General features: G+C 41.1%; 1 protein-coding gene across 1 annotated transcript in view; it reads left to right on the top strand.

Annotated features, from left to right (window-relative positions):
* Positions 1–17,218: 17,218 nt before the first annotated feature.
* The window catches only part of LOC111966378 (DENN domain-containing protein 2D), a 34,449-nt gene continuing 33,519 nt past the window's right edge, over positions 17,219–18,148 (top strand). The window contains exon 1 of the mRNA XM_023990965.3: positions 17,219–17,589. The gene's annotated coding sequence lies outside the window, so the exon portion shown is untranslated. The remainder of the gene's footprint in view (positions 17,590–18,148) is intronic.

Genomic DNA, 18,148 nt, shown 5'->3' with positions numbered 1-18,148 from the left:
GTTTTGAACATGTTTTTTTTTCTCAATATAATGAATTATTGTTTTGACATATCGCTGTATTTCACCTATTGTAAGATGTGCACATAAAAGGAACGTCCATTGTATTAGTGATGTATCTGTCAATATGCAAGTTCTGAGATATCAGGATGTAAAGGTAAAAACATTTTCTTTATCTGGAAATTCCTGCAGAGGACACGTTCAAAAACCTCATTCACGCGCACATCAAACGCAGTCCCAGAGAATACTGCCCATGCTGCTGGTGGGTCATCAATATGGCCACTGCCACCACTCGACGATCGCTCCATTGGTTGGTTGGTTCATTCATTCATCGGTAGTCGGTTGCCAGTTGTTACACATCATCCGTTGTCATCAAGTGTATATGGCACTCAGACCATGAGCCGGTCCCATGCAGGCGAAAGAGATGGGAGAGAAAAACATGCATGAGCAGGGAGTTACTCTGAACACAAGTATTCAACTACACGTTTGGTCCCCGTCTGGCTGCAGGTCATCGGCAGCTGTGGTTCTGCATTGGTGTTATCCCTCCAGCAGCAAACCGAGAATAAACTGGAAGCTCCATTTTAAGGAGCACAGGTAGCTCGTTAGTTCAATTCAAATCAATTCTCATCAGGAGTCTACAATAAATCAATTAAGAAAACAATGAAGAGAAACACAGCAAACCAAGGTAAATCCTTGGAAAGTAACAAGGTACTCAATTTCTAAATGAAAAGTCACTGCAAACTCTCAATACATTTGAAATTCAAACAAAAAAGGTCTGGCCTCCAACTGGGGATAACACTAGGGAGGGATGGGACATACCATTCTACTGACTTCAAGGAAAAAGGCTTACATGCTACAAACCATTATTTTTGCTATAGGATGGTACTATTTCACAGAGGAATTCAATTCTACCCATATGAATAATGCTTACTTGAGTCCACACAGGCACAAAATAACATGAGTCTGAAATTGGATTTGAACAACATGAGTGTGAACACAGCCATGGTCAACTGAAACCCACCTGGTCCTGATAAACGCACCTGCAGTGTCACACAGCTGTGCTTGTTGCAATGGGAGTTTTTGTCAACATCTTTCTAATTGAGCCAGGACAGTGGGAAAAGCTGTCCATTCAAAACCACAGACCAAGGGCTCTATTCAATCTGTAAAGTGTTACAGATTCTGCTATAAACATTTAAAGGTAATTTCCGATTGAGCCGACATATGCAGCATTTACCGTGAATGCAGTCTCTGCTAAAGCTGAAACATTGCCTTTAAATTCCAATCATGCTGTAAAGTTGAACTTCCACTTTGCGGATTGAGTAGAGCCCCTAATCATCTTTGTATAGAGTGACAGGGCAAAACCACTAAATGTCCTGAATAGGAACATACTGTAGGAATTCTTCAGGGGCATCTGATTTAAACATATTTGTTTGTTTTTCTGTCAGTGACAATATGTTTGTTTAGCATCAAGTCCAAAACAAAACGTCTTGGTTGGTTTACCGGAGAAACATGACGAAACGCTTTAAAGAAGGACAAGGACCATTCGCTGTTGATTAGATGGCGGTGAAATTCCAAGTCTAGACATTGACCTTTTCTGGGGGGAGTGACCAGACTTAGTGGCACTTGCAGAACGCAAAGTGACTGACGTGGTAAATAAATATCTCTGTTATCTCAAACAGGGCCTGAAGGGTAAGAATGATATGAGTGACATGATGAGCAAGACCATTGAGATGAATTAAAGGAGAGTGAATGACATGAAGATCCTAAGGACAGGACAGACATGACTGGTCCTATATGTGTTTTCACCAGTCAATCTTGTCTCATTTAGTGCGTTTTAGGCAATCTTGGTGCCACTAGTTTTTGCGGGATGTATGATTAAAGCTTGTTTATGAAGAGCAATCTCGATCTCCTTGAACAAGTAGAAAAGACAAACATGTCTGAGGTATTATCAGACATGGACTAGGTATGTGTGTGTGTGTGTGTGTGTGTGTTGATGTTGGATGTTGATGTCATTGTATATCTACATTTCTGATTATTTCAAAACATTCATGCTGCAAAAGATTTACCCTGGGCATCCGAGTGATGCACTTTGAAATTGTTGCATGTTGCGTTTATATTTTTGTTCAGTATATTTCATTTTTACAGAGTGGGGGCTGTTTCCCTTTACATTGGTCTAAGATTTTACTGAGTTACAGTTCATAGAAGCGAATCAGTCAATTGAAATTGATTAATTAGGTCCTAATCTATGGATTTCACATGACTGGGCAGGGGCACAGCCATGGGTGGGCCTGGGAGGGCATAAGCCCACCCACTTGGGAGCCAGGTCCACCCACTTCACATGTTGCGTTTATATTTTTGTTCAGGATATATGGAACAGGTAAAGGGTTTATGGATGTTTTTTTTCTCTGTATGGATTTTATGGATTTATGCTGCAGTTGAAAAGAAAATGTAATGTTTTAACGTTTCTTTACCTCTAACAGGATGTAAGTTATATTCTATTCTGTTCTAATCTACTGATGAACTAGAATGAAATGAACGGCCTGGTTGCTTAATAATGGCCTGGTTGCTTCAGTTATCAGATGATACCATGAAAGACACATTGATAGGCTAGACTGAGACTATGCATCATTTACTGTAGCTTTTCCCGTTAGAGAACGTGCCACACATGTCCACTAGATGGGGGTCCTTGGCCATTAACTCCTGTTCATACTACATCGTGGTTCATGAATTGTGGTTGCATTTGCATATTTTGCCTTTGCAACCATGAAAAACACTTTAAAATAACAAAAATGTCCATGCTTTTGTTTATATTGAACTGTTTTTCAATGATAAAACAAACAAGTCATTTATACTGCAAAACTTTGTTTATGCATGGTTTAAAGTACTAGTTGTAGAGACATTTAGAGATATCTATTATTTTGAATGCTAGAAAGTGAACAAAATATTTGATATATTGCATAGTTCAACAAAAACAAAGACTATTAAAATAAAATAAAAATACTGGTATGTCACTCATTGAAAACCACTCACTACAAACATATACAACGACCTTGAGCATTTCCTCCAGTGGCAAATCTGGGAAGAGGTCTATATTAAAGAAAATTGTATTATTAGCTAATCACACCTGTCATAAATTTGAGGATTCCATTGATAATTTGCTGTTACTCAATTTAAATGAAGGGAAGTTATATTGTGAGCAAAATTATAAATCATTGTCACGCCTGCTCCCGCTCTTCCACCCCCGGCGCTCGGGGGCGCTAGGATCCCCAGCATTATGCACTCAAGCCATCATCAGTACGCACACCTGCCTTCGCCCTGTCATGCGCATCAGCGATCATTGGACTCAAGTGGACTCAATTACTTGTGTCATTACCTTCCCTATATCTGTCTGTTCCCAAAGTCTGTTCCCTGCTTCAGGATTAATTGTCTCATGTCTGTGTTACCCGTGTTCCGACGCTGTTCCTGTCTTGTTTCCTTGTCTGTTCCCGAATAAATGTCTGACTCCCCGTACCTGCTTCTCCTGTCCGGCGTCGGTCCTTACAATCATATCACTTTAGTAAATTATTTTTAAAGGGTTAATGACCTTATATTTGAGCATCTGTAACCTCCGTTTAAGAAAATCATCAACAAACTAAAATGTCTCATTAGTGTTACCATCATTGGTGTTACTATTCCTACTGGTGGCACGATGTTTTCATAATGGTAAGAAAGGCGCAATCAATAGTTGCTACAGCCATTTTTGGACTTATAAATTAATGATATGTACCTATTGATTCTTGAAAAGTATAACTTATAAATGCCTCATGACCTTAGTTGAACTGTCGTACCCCATCAGAACCCAAAATATGTGACCGGTTTCAGGAAACTAGGCCTATGTCGCACGTCACTACCTCACAGGAGAGACATTTGAAGACATTTGAGAAAAAGAAAAAAAAAATCAAATGCGTCTTTTGGCAGAAATTCCTTCTGGAACATGTGAACTTTCATGTGCCTTAATAACAAACTTGTATGCTGTCTGTAAATATGAATAAAATAAAAAAGGTCTAAGAAGAATGATGGAGGCCACTATGTTCTTGGAGACCTTCAATGCTGCAGACATTTTTTGGTACCCTTCCCCAGATCTGTGCCTCGACACAATCCTGTCTCGGATTTCTACAGACAATTCCTTCGACCTCATGGCTTGGTTTTTGCTGACACGCACTGTCAGCAGTGGGACCTTATATAGATAAGTGTGTGCCATTCCAAATCATGTCCAATCAATAGAATTTACCACAGGTGGACTCCAATCAAGTTGTAGAAATGGAAACAGGATGCACCTGAGCTAAATTTCGAGTCTCATAGGAAAGGGTCTGAATACTTATGTAAATAAGGTATTTCTGTTTTAAATTTTTTATAAATGTGCAAAAAAAAAATTTAAACTATTTTCACTTTGTCATTATGGGCTATTGTGTGTAAATTGATGAGGGGGGGAAATTATTTAGAATAAAGCTGTAACGTAGCAAAATGTGTGAAAAGTCAAGGAGTCTGAATACTTTACTAAGGCACTGTAATCCTTTCTACCGCAGCTTTTTTTGAAAGATATCATGAAGAACTGAAAAATGGTTGCAACTGCTCTCAACATTGCTGCGCTGAATTTAACAGGCACTATCGACAAAGATCAGTGGGGAAAAGTTGTGATGGACTACTTTCTGGAGGATGATCTTGCATGAAAATAAATCAGACGATGAGGAAATCCCTGGTTTAGGTCAAAACATTATAATTGAACCAGACATTGTAGAGTCTTCTGTTGACAATGATGGGGAAGAAATGGCAATCAACAGTGTTGTTGTCACAGAAGAAGTTGACTGAGTTTTGAAATCAGTGGAATACCCGGTGGAAGCAGAGATATGATTGCCAAATGTGTAGAGAGTCGAAAAGAGAACAGAAGGCATATTCATTTGTATTGGGTCCCCATTAGCTGCTGCTAAGGCAGCACGTACTCTTCCTGGGGTCCAGCAAAAATGAAGGCAGTAATATACATTATAATAAAACAAAACATTTTACAACAGATTTCCCAATAGATTGTGTGCCTTCCAGCCACTACTCTACTACAACACACAATCCATGTGTGTATAGTGTGTATGTTGTGTGTTTTTGTACCTGTGTGTGTGAGACTCTTCACAGTCCTAGCTGTTACATACAGTGGTTATTCTTTAAAAGTTTTGAGCTTATGCCGAGACCGTTCGTGTTAGATGGTGGTAGATTGTGGCAAATTGCGCAATTCTGGCAACAATGGCTGACACATGAGTCTCACTAGTGTTGAGTAATGTGCTGTTGTGTAGGTCTTAAGTTGTGTAGGTCTTATTTATTTAAAGAGCATATTGAAGTTAGAAGCAATAGGATTTTAAGCAATAGCCTACAACTCTTTCAGCACCGTTTCGCGCTGCTCTAAGACAAGCATGGGGACTGGTCTTGATAAATCAATAAGATTGTTATTTTCACTGAATCTCCGTTTGGGTATTGATTAGACTACAATTATACAATTAGGGTGTAGAAATGTTACGCTCTTAGTGTAACCTTTATTTAACTAGGCAAGTCAGTTAAGAACAAATTCTTATTTACATGGACAGCCTACTCCTTCCTCCCCGTCGGGGAATTGAACCCTGGTATCCCGCGTGCCCGCACAACACGGGGATTCTTTAGCTAAATAGCCCAGTACTGTAGCCTATTCCCGACCGTCACGTTGTACAGCGCTATATTTTCCGTTCCATCCTAACGGAAACCCAGAGGGTTTTTCGTTTTTATTGGAATAGAAACACCGTAATATAAATCAAATTTATTAAGCAAAATTTCTTAAAATCAGTATACTATGTTCTTACAAAAAAGGTTTTAAATTCTCTAGTACAGCCACTATCGAAAGCTATCAAATGCTTCTCAAAGATGCCCACCTCTGCAAGGTGCATGGTAGTATAAATTGGGATTATGGTTAATTGTTTAGCCAGCTAGCTACATGTCTAAACAAAAGACTCCACTATGCAAGTAACCATTTCGCTGTACTTTTTACACTTTCTGTATCCTGTGCATGTGACAAATAAACTTAGATTTTACTTGATACAGTGTGTGTTTACCAGAGACGGTAATGTGATGAACAACATGACCTGCACCAAAGTCAGATTAGGATATAGACCAAATCCTAGATAAAGTGTATTTTTACGACAACTTTTTGCTACTACTTTCACCACTTTTAGTTTTGAAATCTTTGGTGGTTTACTACACTACTTCAGTGGTGACCCGTCATTCAGTCTTGAGCCCTACCTGTTTTGCAGGTTATTTTGGCAGTTTGCAAACAATGTAATTAAAAAATATATATATTGAGTTAATAAAGCCGCATACAAACATGATCTCTCTTTTGCTTTCTTGAGTAAGGCAGCTCCAAAATGCAGGTGTTTCAGCCTAGCTCAGTGCTCTTCAATGGTGGTGTGGCAGCCACCGGAAAATACGGAGCGGAGGGGTTAGTAATGTTCTTTAGTTGCGCCGTGATTGGCTCAGTGTTCTGTCACTCATGGGGACACTACATCACTGCAAAATCTTTGGGTAGAGCTCAAAAATTCAAGCCCCTTGTGTGCTGCCATAGAGTTACATTACAAGTGCCCATCCAAGAAGGCTCAAGGTCATTGGCCACAGATAAAATTACGTCAAATCACGTTATAGCTACAGTAGCTTTGATTGGACTGATCATGTCAACATCATACTTTCAAAATCTTAGCTAGCAAGCTAGCAGTCATCATCATGAATCAAGTCAACATTCTACTGACAAATCCTTTTCAATCCTTGTCATATGAAGAGAAATTATAGATAAAACAAATTGGTGCTCATCGGCCATTGGACATATACAATATACAACAAGTTGGAAATCACAAATTCAACAAGCTCTTACAATATAAGAGCTTTCATTGTCTGCTTATATGCCCCCTTTGTTTATCCTACGGTTCTGACTTGGTGTACAGGGAGAATACTGTAAGAACGGCCCATGTTCTGAATTCTGTCGCTGTACATTTCAAAAGTGCTGAACAAATAGTTATATTGACTACGTCCTTCCTAGCTCGCTCATTAATGTCTTAATCGAAATTACGGATTGCCTCTTATCTGCTCATCATCCCCTTATGCCATAGTTTGTACATCTCAATTATCAGTAGAAACCACATTTATTTAAGCAAGTCAGCCATATCAGCTATGCTTTTTTTAAAAGCAGCAAATTAAACTGAATTAACTTTTTCGCTGATAGCCAGGTGTAGCAGTGGTAAGGTGTTGGGACTCTGCTGTTGGGACAGCTTTATGTAGGCCAGTTTGTGGGCACCATTTGTCACCGTTATAGTGCAATTAATGTATTGTTTAGTGATGTGTTGTGGCTTTGCTGGCATGCATCTAAAACATTTAATTTTTCAGCTAGCTTCCGCCCTCTGGGTACATTGACTTCAATACAAAACCTAGGACGCTCATCGTTCTCACCCCCTTCCATAGACTTACACAGTAATTATGACTTCCGGAGGATGTCCTCCAGCCTATCAGAGCTCTTGCAGCATCAACTGACATGTTGTCCACCCAATCAAAGGATCAGAGAATGAATCTAGCACTGAAAGCTTAAGCTACAGCTAGATAGCACTGCAGTGCATAACATGTTGTGAGTAGTTGACTCAAAGAGAGAGAAAGACAATAGTTTAACAGTTTTGAACAAATTAATTTAAAATTAAGGAGAAGCAAGAGACAGTGAGACATTTTGTCATTTATTTTCACTTTCACTTACTTAGCTAGCAAATACAGCTAGCTAGTTTAGCCTGCTCAAATACCTGGCTCAAACAGAGGGATACTATGTTAGCTAGCTGGCTATGACTATCCAACACAACACTGGAACTCTTCCAAGGTAAGCTTTTGGTTTTACAAATGTATTGTCCCCAGGGACCGTTGGTGTAACTGCTAAACTACTTACTGACTGTACACTGTACTGCATGATGGTAGCGAGTTTACTAATGCATTTGTTCTATTAGCTAATATTGTGACAACGATGTAGGCTGTGTGTAGCGGTTATGATATGGTTTGGCTTGGAAAAGGTTTTTCATCTGGTCATATACAGCTGGTGTGTTATGCATTGAAGTCCACAAGTGAAGGGAAAAGGTGAGAGGAGGAGAGTGCGCAGATGCGAGAAGGAATACAACGTGGCTGCTATGAAAGTGAACAGTGTTTATGTGTAATCAGGGGTGTATTCATTCTGCCGATTCTGTTGAAAAACTTTTCTTAAACAGAACCAAGGGCTTCTTCCAGGGCTGGGCATCTAAGAGCTCTGCACAGGTCGCTCCTATTAGGTGATGTGGAAAGTCTCTGTGTCTGCACCACGTGCTCTCACTACTGGTGTTCCCCAGGGCTCGGTTCTAGGCCCTCTCCTCTTTTCTCTATACACCCAGTCGCTCAGCTCCCTCATATCATCACATGGTCTCTCCTATCATTGCTATGACACTGAACTACTTTTCTCCTTCCCCCCTTCTGACACCCAGCTGGCGACACGCATCTCTGCGTATCTGGTGGACATGTCAGCATGGATGTTGGCCCACAACCTCAACTTTGACAAGATGGAGCTGCTCTTCCTCCAGGGGAAGACTTGCCTGTGCCAAGACCTCTCCATCATGGTTGACAACTCCACAGTTTCCCCCTCCCAAAGTGTAAAGAACCTTGGCATGGCCCTGGACAACACCCTGTTGTTCTCTGCAAACAGCAAAGCAGTGACTTGCTCCTACAGGTTCATGCTCTACAACATCCGTAGAGTATGACCTTTCCTCACACAGGAAGTGGTGCATGTCGTATACCAGGCACTTGTCATCTTCTGTCTGGACTACTGCAACTGTCTGTTGGCTAGGCTCCCAGCTTGTGCCATCAATCCCCTGCAACTTATCCAGAACGCCGCACGCCATCTGGTGTTCAACCTCCCCAGGTTCTCCCATGTCACCCCGCACCTCCAGACTTTCCACTGGCTTCCAGCTCACATCCACTTCAAGTCCCTGGTGATTGTCTATGGAGCAGCAAGGGGAACTGCCCCTCCCAACATCCAGGCGATGCTCAATCCCTACACCCCAACCCGAGTACTCTGTTCTGCCACTTCTGGTCTCTTTGCCCTCTTACCCCTACAGGGGTCAGCTTCCGCTCAGCCCAGTCAAAACTCTTCTCTGTCCTGGCACCCAAATGGTGGAACGAGCTTCTCCCCAATGTCAGGATAGCGTAGTCCCTGCCCATCTTCCAAAAAAAACTGAAACCCTACCTCTTCAAAGAGTATCTTAAATAAAGACATCTCAGTCTTAAAAATGTACTTACTGCGACTTTGATGTGGTTGTGTCACTTAGCTATATTAAAAAGGGACATTTCACCCTGGCTCTGCCATGACATATAGTCATTACTATATTAAAAACATTATGCTTTTTTCATAAACATCAAAATTATCTAAACCACAAGCTAGAATGAGCCCATTTTCATTTCACTGGTAGAATCTGGAAGTTTCGACCTGTGTATTCGGCTGCTCATAGTGAACCACAAAGTCCAGCATTCATAGCGAATGCAGATGCCACCCGCTAGGTGGATGGTGCGTGCCCACAAACACAGTAATCTCAGAACTTCTCTAGGCAATTTTTTTTTTTTTTATGTTTGTTTTTTACAAATGTTTGTCATCATGCCCATGTGGTGTTCTGTGTCTGGCTGTGTTAATTACAAACAAGAGCAAAAATGAGTTACCAGAGATTTATCCCGATGCTGCCAGTGGCTTGCAGCTATCAAGAAGGATGCTTATGGTGACCAAAGATTATCAGAGGGATTTTCAGGCTGAACATTTAGACAGCACCTGAGAAGTGATGGGATACCATTGTTTTTTCCCTTCACAACAAAACATAAGATTCTCAATTAGCGGTAATGTTAGCTAGCATGCTAACCTAGCTGGACTAGGTAAGTTAGCTAGCTAGCTAACGTTAAAGTCCTGTATTGAGCTCTGAAAGCCATCAGCTAAATCATATAGCTAGCTAGCTATCTTTTGGATACACACTGTCAATCAATGTCCATTTTTGTTTGTTCATTCTATCTTTGACTAATGTTAGCTAACGTATGCTAGCTAACATTAGAGTAGCTCAATCTGGTAACAATCTATTCCACCCTTAAATGCAAAACACCCTGTTCCTAAAAATTGAATTGTCACTAGCTAACTCACTCTCTGTTTATGTGTTGGTAGCAATGATGCATTTGTATAAATTGTCTATATTGGTTCTCAGCTGGCTAGCAATCTTGCTGTCAATTTAGTGACGCTAGCTAACAGCAAGCTGAAAATATTGAAATGTCCATGTTAGGTGTGCTAAGCTAGCCAGTCTAATAGAGATCGATACAATTAGTGGGATGGTTAAATTGTGTATTGTTGTGAGTTTTGTTGTAGGTGGTACAGCATCTGATTACACCAGCATGTGCTTACAACTCTTGGCTCTGCACAAGGTGAAGGTAAGTTGGCAAAAATATTTACAAGCTGACGGCTAAGATAGCAACATTTACAGTAAGCATGGCATAAACATGAATTGGGTAGTGTTTGTATGGGTTTGTGTTATGGAGTTACAGGTGGCTAGATGTAGCCTGAGGAAACACAGAGTACTTTCCAGACCATGTAATACATTTAGTTTACCTTTTCTCTTTGTAAAACTCAGGTTATCTGGAGTCCTTCCACAGTGCCCTGCTGAAAAATACCCCAGCGCAGCGAAATTTGGGGTACAAGAGCATGAGGGAGGGGATACAAACCTTGTGGTTATGGAGCACCACAAGATTGTGGAACAAAAATCAGCAAGGGACACTGAAAGAAAGGTATATAATCAATACTACAACAGTAATGACACAACCACCTCATTCTTCTCTCTGCAGATTCTCAAAATGTAATATGTTTACAAAAATCCCCTGCTAAGGGCAACTATTGACAGGAATGACCTGTCAATAGTCAATGGGCTGGGAAGGATTTCAGATAGGCATTTGAAATGAGGAGTGGGGTTTTGATTGTGCAGGGTTGTGCATAGAGACAGTAAATGTATTGTTGTGTCTGAGAATGATTGAAATGTGCCATTTCTCCTCAATCTCCCATACACAACAACATATGATGAAGACAGCATCGCCAAGCTGTTGGTCGAAAATTCTCTGTGCTACATCAAACAGTACCTATCCTATAACTCTCAGTTAATGGTTACCAAAAATCTTTGGTTAAATCACATTATCTGGTGTAATAATCTGTAGCTATGAGAACTGGTGATCAGCAGATGATGGGAGAGGTGGTCATGATGAAATTGCCATTCACAAAGAAAACAGAGTAAGAAAATACAGTATGATCAGTGTAGTAAAGTTCAGGGAATGCTTGTACAGCTGTGGCAGGAGTGGTGTCATGATCAAACTGTCATTCAGCTCCTCGAGTACTCTTCTGCCTGAAATCCAGAATAATGTCCAATCCATCGAGAGGGATACAGTTCATGGAATACAGCTAAAATGACACACGCAGGCAAAGGAATTCTGTTTCTCTCCATCTGGAACCCACTCCAGGAAAAAACCCAGGCACCAAACAGTATTGTCTGCAAGACAAAAAAATATAATAAATTATACTCTACTGTACAGTTTGAACAACAGTGGAACTGTGCCAGCATAACATCAACATTAGGGTAGAACAATATCTAGCCTAATAGAAAGAAATATGGTGTAACCCTCAACCTTTGCACAGTGACCAGACCGTACAAATGTACCTAGGTACACTACATGACCAAAAGCTCGTTGAACATCTCATTCCAAAATCATGGGCATTAATATGGAATTGGTCACCCCTTTGCCGCTATAACAGCCTCCACTCTTATGGGAAGGCTTTCCACAAGATGTTGGAGTGTTGAGTGTAGTTTGCTGAGTGTAGTTGCTTCCATTCAGCCACAAGAGCATTAGTGAGGTTGGGCACTGATGTTAGATGATTAGGCCTGGCTTGAAGTCAGTGTTTCAATACACCCCAAAGGTGTTCGATGGGGTTGAGGTCAAATGTATTAATTTATTTACAAAGCCCTTCAGTCAAGGTAAAGGCTCTGTGCAGGCCAGTCAAGTTCCTCCACACCGATCTTGACAAACCTTTCTGTATGGACCTCGCTTTGTGCATGGGGCAATGTCGTGCTGAAACAGGAAAAGGCCTTCCCCAAACTGTTGCCACAAAGTTGGAAGCACAGATTCTTCAAGAATGTCATTGTAGCGTTAAGATTTCCCTTCACTGGAACTAAGGGGCCTTGTCCGAACCATGAATGATCCTCCTATTCCTCCTCCACCAAACTTTACAGTTGCACTATGCATTGGAGCAGGTAGTGTTCTCTTGGCATCTGCCAAACTCAGATCAATCAATCAATCAATTTTATTTTATATAGCCCTTCGTACATCAGCTAATATCTCGAAGTGCTGTACAGACACCCAGCCTAAAACCCCAAACAGCTAGTAATGCAGGTGTAGAAGCACGGTGGCTAGGAAAAACTCCTAGAAAGGCCAAAACCTAGGAAGAAACCTAGAGAGGAACCAGGCTATGAGGGTGGCCAGTCCTCTTCTGGCTGTGCCGGGTGGAGATTATAACAGAACTATGCCAAGATGTTCAAAAATGTTCATAAGTGACAAGCATGGTCAAATAATAATCATGAATAATTTTCAGTTTGCTTTCATAGCCGATCATCAAGAGTTGAAAAACAACAGGTCTGGGACAGGTGGCGGTTCCATAACCGCAGGCAAACAGCTGAAACTGGAATAGCAGCAAGGCCAGGCGGACTGGGGACAGCAAGGAGTCACCACGGGCGGCAGTCCCGACGCATGGTCAGGGCCCAGGTCCTCCGAGAGAAAGAAAGAGAGAAGGAGAAAATTAGAGAGAGCCAAGATTTTCAAAATGTTCATAAATGACAAGCATGGTCAAATAATAATCAGGAATAAATCTCAGTTGGCTTTTCATAGCCGATCATTAAGAGTTGAAAACAGCAGGTCTGGGACAGGTAGGGGTTCCATAACCGCAGGCAGAACAGTTGAAACTGGAATAGCAGCAAGGCCAGGCGGACTGGGGACAGCAAGGAGTCACCACGGCCGTAGTCCCGACGTATGGTCCTAGGGCTCAGGTCCTCCGAGAGAAAGAAAGAGAGAAGGAGAAAATTAGAGAGCGCCAAGATTTTCAAAATGTTCATAAATGACAAGCATGGTCAATAATAATCAGGAATAAATCTCAGTTGGCTTTTCATAGCCGATCATTAAGAGTTGAAAACAGCAGGTCTGGGACAGGTAGGGTTCCGTAACCGCAGGCAGAACAGTTGAAACGGGAATTAAGCAGCAAGGCCAGGCGGACTGGGGACAGCAAGGTGTCATCATGCCCGGTAGTCCTGACGTATGGTCCTAGGGCTCAGGTTCTCAGAGAGAAAGAGAGAACGAGAGAATTAGAGAGAGCATACTTAAATTCACACAGGACACTGGATAAGACAGGAGAAGTACTCCAGGTAACCAACTGACCCTAGCCCCCCGACACATAAACTACTGCAGCATAAATACTGGAGGCTGAGACAGGAGCGGTCAGGAGACACTGAGATTCGTCCGTCGGACTGCCAGATGGTGAAGCATGATTCATCACTCCAGAGAACGCATTTCCACTGCTCCAGAGTCCAATTGCGGTGAGCTTTACACCACTCTAGCCGACGCTTGGCATTGCGCATGGTGATCTTAGTCTGCTCAGCCATGGAAACCCATTTCATGAAGCTCCCAACGAACAGTTCTTGTGCTGACATTGCTTCCAGAGGCAGTTTGGAACTTGGTAATGAGTGTTGCAACCTAAGACAGACTATTTTTATGCGCTTTAGCACTCAGCAGTCCTGTTCTGTGAGATTGTGTGGCCTACCACTTTGCGGCTGAGCCGTTGTTGCTCCTATATGTTTCCACTTCACAATAACAGCACTTACAGTTGACCGGTGCAGAAATTTGACAAATTGACTTGTTGGAAAGGTGGCATAGGATGCCATGTTGAAAGTAACTGAGCTCTTCAGTAAGGCCATTCTACTGCCAATGTTTGTCTATGGAGATTGCATGACTGTGTGATTTTATACACCTGTCAGCAACGTGTGTGGCTGAAATAGCTGAATCCACTCATTTGAAGGAGTATCCACATACTTTTGTATATATACTTTAGGTCCATAGAGGTGTGCTCAAGTGTTCCGCAAGGTTCTATTTTGGGCCCACTGTTGTTCATTTTGTATATCAACAACATTGGGGATCTTATTGAAACAGCGGATGTTAATTCTTATGCAGATGATACTGTTCTTTATTCAAGTGGTAGTAGTTTATCTTCAGCTTTTGAAAATGCCCAAAGAGCATTTAACATCATACAACAGAATCTGTATGATTTAAAGCTGGTTCTAAATTCAGGTCAAACAAAATGCATGGTATTTTGAAATGCCAGGCATGTTACTAATCATGTCATTGCTACATTGGCTGGACATACTATAGAGCAAGTTAAAGTGTACAAATATTTGGGTGTGTATGTTGATGATAAGCTGAGCTTCACTGTGCATGTAGAGAACTTGATAAGGAAGCTCAAGCTGAGAATAGGTTTTTATTACTGGCATAAGACTTGTTTTTCTTTTGAGGCCAGGAAGGAGCTGGTACGATGTACATTACTGGCGGTTTTAAATTTAGTGATGTTATATATATGTAGGCCTCAGCCACTACCATGAGAGCACTTGATTCAGTGTATCATGCAGCCCTCAAAAACATCTAACACATCATTGGGATCTCTACAGCGCTGTTGGCTGGTCGTCATTGAATCTCTGTTATTTTTTAGTCAGGTCGGTAAATTAATATCAATTACGGTCCCATTCTCATTTGCTTCTAACAGTACCAAAAATTAGAACAGGTCATGGTAGAAATAGTTTTAGTTACTTAGCTCCGTGGTCCTGGAATTCTCTCCTGAACATTTAAAAATTGAATGATCTAGATTTGTTGGTGGAGTTTAAACACTTGATCGATGTATACTGTATATCATCGAAGAGTGTAATTGTCTTTAGGCCAGCTGTATTTAGTCAAGTCTTTCGTGTTTTTAAGGTAAAATGTTTTTGTGTGTTTATAGTTTTGTTTAATGTTGTGTTAGTGTATGTAAGTTGTTTTGTCTGAAACGTTGTTCCCCCTGCTGCTATTGGACCAGGTCTCTCTTGGAAAAGAGATGTTATCTCTGTATAAATAAAGGTTAAAATGTTTTGTCTTTTTAAAGGTAGCCAGACTATCTAGCTACAGCCATGTCTATCAGGCATGCTTAGGCAAATATTTTTATAGTTAAACCAGCTTATCAGTTTCAGATTTACAACAGTAAATTGTTGTATTATTGTTTCTCATCACTGTTACCTAGTAAGCCAATAATTGTTATTTACATCTGTTTGGAATCCTAGCTTGCGTAATGCCTATAATTATGTGAGATTGAAATTCATTCACGGTCATAATCATAACCAATGTCAACCCTCGTCAATTATGTTACACATTTTCTAACAAGTTACAAACACAAGGCGTGGCGCATAACAAGTTACCCTGGCGGCTGCTAACTAGCTAGCCAACTCCAGTCACGTGCTAATGTTTGCTGGTAAACCTAGCTTTAGATGGCTGGTTGTAATGTTGTAGCTTGCTGTTTAGTAGTCATATCTAAAAAATAAATCAACATTCAATAGATCTCAGATTGTAAAACCTCTTCTATTTTAGTCATAGATATGGCTACCTGTAGTTGTTTAGCTAACTTAGCTACAAGTTAGCTACCTAAGTTGCAAACAGAAGAAAATTATTAGATTTCCCCCCCACTGTAACACAGTAGTATGTTAGCCAGCAATACACAATGTGGGGTTCAGTAAATAAACTAAAGTCAGCTAGCTAGCTAGGTGGCTTGCAGGAAAAACAACTTAGCTAGCCACCATATTTTTCATACAGCAAAGGATTGTTATTAGTGTCCGCCTCGTTTTCAAAAAAGCCTGCCTTTGGGTAGGGACGGGGCTAGAGCACGAAGCACCGCCCCGCGCGAGTTGTAGTTTTTCAGAGACTGTAAAAAATGTGTCAGCTTGTATATTTAGAAATTAATCCGCTGATAGGAACATCACTGAAAGACATTCAATGGCTCTATCGAACAACAACAGCCATATCGACACGCACCAAAAAATGTGTCGTGCGATCACATACAGCCTTTGCGAAATGCCAGAAAGAAGGACTACATTTCTTTAAGATCCCACCCCGTCAATACACCAGAAGCAGTCATAGGGTGTATCATTCAATGCATGAAGCCCAGACCTGCCTACAGTATAGTTATTGCACACACACACACCTGTTTGATACTCTATTAGAATTGTCATGTGTCATTCCAACATACAACAGCTGAATGTTAAGAGCTGTGCTTAGCTGAGATGCTTAGTCGATGTTGGCACGGGTTATGTAATATGAAGACACTTGGGCGAAAAGGATGCATTGTTTATGCATAGTGAAGCATACTTTGCTTGGAGTACTTCGGGCCAGTTTGCACCTGGTCACAGACCAATATTGTAGGGCCGCTCTCCTCCTCCCCACACCCCTTTGGGTTAGATTGGTGCCAGGAAACTGCTTCTTGGGAGTTGGTGGACATTGATCTTGTCATATACAGTAGAAGGAACACAACAACAACATGCTGAGATAACAAATCGTAACACTCTCATATAGAAGAGAACCAGTACGCGGTGCAGTTTAGTTTGTCTACAGCTACTTCCTGTAGCTTACCATTGACCTAAATGTTCATGAAGGACATTCTGCATTCATGTTGTAATCCATTTCACATTCATGTTGTTGCCCATTTTGCAAAAATAAAGTAACCCTATTTAGCTGGCCGACATAACGTCCCATACAGTAGAGTGCTATGTGTCAAATGGATAGGCAAAGGTGTGTCAGAAATGATTAGGTTAGAGAAAGGGATAGCAACATTCAGCACCATTACTTGGTTGTCGACAATATCCTGCGAAGGGAGGATAAGGGGTGAAACTGAGAGATTGGTGATACATGATACACACCTGTCTATGTATTAATGCATACAGATGCATGTGCAATAATCACAACTAATATCGAAAGAGGAAATTCCCCTGGGCCTGGGTTAAAGTGTAAAGTCTGTTTCTGCTAACTGAGGCGTGCATTGTACACACTGTCAACATGCACACTTCCTCATAGTGTAGTGCACCAGCAACCTTTGGAACTGCTAAACATACAGAGACAAGGAGAGTACGAACAAAAGACTTCAAAGTGAAATAAAAATAAAGGAAATAAAAAATATAGGTTGAAAGTAAAGAGGTAAGGAAGGACAGAATTGAGAGAGAGTGAGAGAAAGTTATGGGGACTTCAACTTGACAGAATGGTCCGCTGCCATTTCCTCTAGCAGTGGTGTCTGCCTGGTTAGAGGTGAACTGCTTAGTTATACCTACAAACCGAACCACGCAGTGGATTGTTCTATCAACCACAATTTGAGGACACGATCAGTGGATTTACCTACAGGTTGATTCTGATTGGGCAAGAGATTGCACCTTGGTGAGTACTGGTATGTTAGTCGGTCTGACCCATTTCAACTGTGTTCTACGTGTGTTGAGTTCAAGGTTGCACTACGCAGCGTTACCTGTGGGATTCTGGCCTAGGCCTATGATTAGAGGCACGGAAATAATGTTGCACCAGGCAAAGTAAAGCTAAATGGATATTGGTAAATACACTGTAAATGTAAGATAAATACCTGATAGAGAAAGAGAACAAAAACCTGAAAATAATCACTAAGTGTGTAAACTATTGCACAGTTTGCGGGGGGTTATTAGATCAAGAGAAAGTGTATTGTGTATTCTGTTTTTATCAAACCTAGATCATTTTTGCCATAGCAGATTTCTTTAGAATCATCTCAATAGTTGTGTAAGAGGCACATTTAAAATATTTTGATATCTCACAATTTCCCGTCAATAAACATCACATGATGGTAAGGGAGGAGAAATGTGTGATCTACTTGACAGGATGCTGGTGCTATCAAACAAAAACAATTTTACTTTTACTTCCTGTGGTTAGTGGTAACAGCACAACCACTGTGTTTGGTGACTTCCTCTTGTCA

The sequence above is a fragment of the Salvelinus sp. IW2-2015 genome, linkage group LG7 (assembly GCF_002910315.2).
Source record: "Salvelinus sp. IW2-2015 linkage group LG7, ASM291031v2, whole genome shotgun sequence".
Taxonomy (NCBI): Eukaryota; Metazoa; Chordata; class Actinopteri; order Salmoniformes; family Salmonidae; genus Salvelinus; species Salvelinus sp. IW2-2015.
Note: the sequence above shows the minus strand (reverse complement) of the source record. Positions and strands in the feature narration are given on the sequence as shown.